This window comes from Apium graveolens, unplaced genomic scaffold (assembly GCF_009905375.1).
Source record: "Apium graveolens cultivar Ventura unplaced genomic scaffold, ASM990537v1 ctg6331, whole genome shotgun sequence".
Classification (NCBI taxonomy): domain Eukaryota; kingdom Viridiplantae; phylum Streptophyta; class Magnoliopsida; order Apiales; family Apiaceae; genus Apium; species Apium graveolens.
This window is the reverse complement of record NW_027419385.1, coordinates 155,468-160,746: the sequence shown is the minus strand read 5'-3', so window position 1 is coordinate 160,746 and position 5,279 is coordinate 155,468. Positions and strand designations below refer to the sequence as shown.

The following is a 5,279-nucleotide window of genomic DNA, read 5'->3' as shown; positions in this document are numbered from 1 at the left end:
TAATGTGGTTGAAAAAAATTGTTGTATTTAGTACCAATTCTTTACTCGTATAAATTGTTTAACTTAATTAATTTAGAAATACATATTTCATAAAAAATAAGTAAATTAGTTTGGTATTAAGAAATAGTGTAATTTTGAAAAAAAAAGTAAGAAAAGTGAGTAAAGTGATCGTACTCATCAATATTATATATATATATAGGGGCTACTCCAATAGAAACCTCCTTATAATGAAAACTAAAAACTAAACTAATTTTTTTTTAAATCTCGTCAAAACATAGCACATATGGTATGCAAATTGATCGTTACGAGATGGAGAAAAATACAGTGAAGTCGGATTTCAAAAAAAGTTCACCGATTAACGGGAAAAATCAAATCAAAAACGGAGGGGAAAAGCTGGAATTATGTGTAGGAGGGAGCATATTAATCATGTGAACTACATCTAGGGGGCCTTTAGATTAGATTGATATAAGGGACGAGATTAGTTTCTAGTTTTTATTTTAATTTTAGTTTCTATTTGATTATTTGTCTATATATATATATATCTATATATATATATAACTAGTGTAGTGGAAAAGATAGTGGATGTAAGTGAGTAAAAGATAGTGGATGTAAGTGAGTAATTAATTTCTATGTAATAAAATTTTACATTTTTGAGTAACTTTGAAAATGTATAGAATTGAGACGGAGAGAGTGGGAAATATGCACCAATTACAAAATTCAAAAATTTATCATTTGCAATTGTGTTTTTGGATTACTAAATAAAATAATAAATTTAATAAATATTTTATTTTGATATTTATCATACAACTATAAAAAAACAAACAAAAAAGTTATTTCTTTTTTTTAAACCTTACAAAGAATATGAACTAAAAAAAATAATAGAGAAATATAAAAATTACTTGATTGAAGAATATTAGGTAAAGAAATTTCTGACAAATTTCCTAGAAATTTCTAATGTTTTATATACCATTGCCTACAACAAATCTGGCCATTTCACTACAACAAATCTGGCCATTTACGACGGTTTTTTTGAACTGAAATCGTCGTAATTGAGCCATTTACGACGAAAAAAATTGTCGTTTTTGGTCGAGTAGTATGTTCGTTTTTTCGTCTCAAGATAAAATTGCGTCGCAAGTTAGGAAGTAGGAGCCCACATACTGAATAAAATAATAAATCTACTTACGACGGAATTTATCGTCGTAAGATACCAGAATACGACGAACAATAACGTCGTAAGTTATGTACTTACGCCAGAAAAAACGTCGGATATTACTTTACGGGACCCACTTTTAATAAGATAAAACATAATTTATGACGGAAAAAAGCGTCGTAAGTTAGAAATTTCCGACAGAAAAATCGTCGTATTTTAGAAGGTGGGGCCTACAAGCTTGAAAATGAAAATTCAAAAAAAAAATTAAATATGAAAATATATACATTACGACGGAATGTTTGAACGGAATGTTTGAAGAACAACCGTCGTAAGTTTGTTTTTCCAGAATAACCAAATACTAATTTTTCAGTATCCAACCATTTTCGGCTTCCAATTTAAATTCTAAACCTAAACCTGCCAAAATTTTATACAATCGCAAACTCAAAATAAACTCTAAAACTGCCAAAAGACAATCAACATTTATTAAAACAAAATACACAATTATCATTGTATTAAGTTTTATCAATAATTCTAAATCAAACACATTACATAATTACATTCTTTACGTCTAACTTAGAAGTAACTTATATTATGAATGCCATGCTCTTAAATTAGGCGCCCAGGGAAATATCCCTGTTGTCTTAATTCAAATATAGCTGATGAACTTGTCATGCAATCGAAACCTGAAATCAGTGGCAATTGACCTGTGCACCGAAAGAACACACACTTAGAGCACGAGAAATAATAAACGACAACATTCTATTGCTAGACACAAATCTAACACAGTAGTTACAAAAATATGTCATTTGTCTTCTGTAAACTGCAGTTTATACAAATATAGAAAAAACCATAAAGTTAAGTTAAAAAAATAATAAATCTTGTATCATGACTAAATAAGTATGGAAATCATGTTCATGTATGAGAACCATTTATAATTGGGTCAATCTATCAAATACTGCAATATGCAGAGAATTAAAAACCACACAAACACAGAAACATATCTTTGGACCCTAAATGCTTACTACTGTAAAATTAAACTTTGAACTATTTAACTATATATTTCTCTCAAACTAGCCTATTACCTGACTATTTGGAAATTAAATACACATTTCGAAAGCACTTCAGTTCTCACCAAGTTGGTACAAGCACGGTACCATTATTGTAAACATTTGATTTAGAGCAAGTGAACTTATAATAAATCATTGACATGCAGTGTTCAAAGAGAATATACTAATTGACTCAACTACTTGACTAAAAAAGCAGGACATATATTTAGCACAGGAAACTTCATACATAAACAAATTTAGGAAAATACCTGAAGAGCCAATATTTTATCTAAATTTGAAGAATCCACACCATGCAACTGGGAAATTTGACTGTTTGACTTGCAATGACATGCAAGAATCTCCAAAACAGCTTTAATTTTTGAAGAAATATAGTCACTCTGCAAAATTAACGACTTTTCAGGTTGAGATTAACTAGAAGGTTTATCAACTTGGTTATTAGATAGATACCTTCTTAGGGTAGCTTTGGAGAACACAAGATCAGGAGCAAGTTGCTAACATGTTCGCACATTGTGACAATTGCATCTTTAGGTGGATGAACTCTGTCTAATCTGGCTTGTTTTAGTAACATCGTTATTTATGACATCTTGGTCATTATGTATTAAAAAATGTAAGATCATTTTCTTTTACATGTACACTCAGTATATATTGAACACAACACATGGGGCAATATTATATACATATATTAACTAAAGATACTACAACTAGAATAGATAATACAAGTTAATGATCACAATCAATTATAAAATAATAAGTTCCTATAACAAAATAAAAACTATCTACTTAGTAAAAAAGAAAAAAAAACAACTTACAGGAAACTAAACATTCCAGGGATATTGAGATTAAATTTACCATTTCTTGTTATCAAGAACTGTTCATCAACAGGCAAGTATGACTTCCTCTTGCTTGGTTCACCAGATTTCCTGCCAATCAATAGAACAAGTTTTTTAAGAACTTTCCACCTAAACCAAGCAAAACGAACAGATAAAAAGCAATACATTTTTACCATATCCTTCACTACAACCCTATTAATCAATAGATGTACGGACTATACAGTCACATATACTGCTATAGCATATGCAATAGAGACACTGTCATTATCCCATCAAAATTCAATCCGCAATATCAATAACTAACAAGTCTGACTAAGAAAATCCGATCTGGAACTATACAGTTAATTGATTAGAAGAACAAAGTTTTTTTATGTAGCCATTCTTACATTGCTAATATATCGAATTCGAATGTCATCAATTTATTTGGATCTAATTCATTCTGGTTCACTGAATTATATAACAAATTAATTGTCTACTGGTTCAGTGTCAGTGTTTCTGGGGTTTCTGCCAACTCAATGCAGTGTTCTTATGGTCAAAGGGGAAATAGTGTACCAACTATTCTACTTACGATGAAAAAGCGTTTGTATTCAGGAGGAGGCCTTCACGTACAATCTTCCCAAAATAAATTGATCTATAGTTGGTGTGATTATGATATGATTTTGAACGGTGTATAACATGTGATTTGCTCGAAGGCAGAAAAAAATTTCCGGATTAATGCAGAGAATACATAAGAGGAAAGTGTTAGAAACCATCTGAACAGAGGTGTAGTAGCGCGTGGTATTGATGTACATTGTCTGGCAGGCTTAATTAAAGTATTCAGCACATTATGTTAATATCCAGTTGGCCATGATATAAGTCTCTAGTCCAGTATCGAAATATTACACATATTGTTTCTAATGTTAGGCATCCGTCCTTGACCTGATTCGTCTAAACTGTCATCAGCCAGTGAATACAGCACTTGTGTGAGATAGGAAGACTAATGCTAGTCAGTGTTGAGTTTGATTCATGGAAAAGAACTCTTGATTTAATGCTCAGTATGTCGCTAAGGTTTGAGCCTATTTTAATTATTGAGGTAGGATCCACGTAGAGAATCAATTTATAAGCGGCATAGTGCTCAGTGCATACATTCTGTTCAAGACAAACTCAATAATTCTAATATGAAAGTATATTATCTATACTGCATATCTATGTTGTTGCGATTTAGCCATAATAAGGAAATGGTATACTGTATATATATTGTCACCTGGTTGACTACGAAAGTAACCATTTTGGTCTAGTTCGGTCTCTGTGAGTGTGTAATATAACAGGGGAAATGGTAAATCTTTCAAGTGATCACCAGAGGATAGATCAAAACAGAATCACAGGTTCCTGCATCGAATATAGTTTACTATTTTACTTCTTTTAACCCAGAAAGCACTACAAGTCTACAACTTTATAGCTGATATATACCTTGATCAGATTTCTGATTCTGAACAGGTTTGCTTATAGGCTCAGCAATATCCCTTTTTATTTTCACCTTGCATGTAAGAAGAGCATCTATAGTCTGTATTACATCTGCTACACAACTATCAACAAACAAAAAACCAAAAGCATAAACTTTCAAGAAATGCAATGCATGAATCCAATATTATGCTAGAAAAGATAAACGTCACCAACCTTAGAGCTGACACTGCTCTTGGAACGCCACAGTACTCTTTGAAACTGTGGAGTACCTTAGATTGTGACAAGTAAAGACCTGCGTCAAGGCCAGGTACATAAAGCATAACAACTTTGCGAATCAGGGGTTTGTTCTGCATATCGGAAGATAACTCAGCATTACACACACCAAAAATATTGAATATGATATGCAAGTGCCAATCTGGAAAAAAAAATCCTTCTTAAATAAAGAAATAGTAATATTGAACTATATTAGCTGATTTGTTATTTATTCATATTTTCCCACAAGACTGTTCTTCACAATTCAAATTATTTTGTATTCTCTAAGCAACACAAACAAAAACAAATAAATACAAATCTACCAGATAAATCACTACAAGAAAATCAGTAGCTAATTACAGTACAATTTACAAAATCCACGCAAATATATATACAAAGAGAGGGAAAGAGAGGGGGAAGGAGAAAGGGAGAGAGAGATATATGAGCATAGAGAGAGGGGAGAGAGATATGCATACCAGGAAGAGAGAGAGAGAGAAAGAGAGAGAGAGACGCCTTCCTTGAATCCAAAAATAAGCC

General features: G+C 31.6%; 1 long non-coding RNA gene across 1 annotated transcript; it reads right to left on the bottom strand.

The window, feature by feature from the left end:
• Window positions 1-1,603: 1,603 nt before the first annotated feature.
• On the bottom strand, window positions 1,604-3,140 carry LOC141703201 (uncharacterized). The gene is made up of 3 exons (XR_012567410.1): window positions 3,067-3,140; window positions 2,466-2,765; window positions 1,604-1,854 (listed from the first exon to the last, which is right to left on the bottom strand). It is a non-coding gene; the product is annotated as an uncharacterized LOC141703201 (long non-coding RNA).
• Between the last annotated feature and the right edge of the window lie 2,139 nt (window positions 3,141-5,279).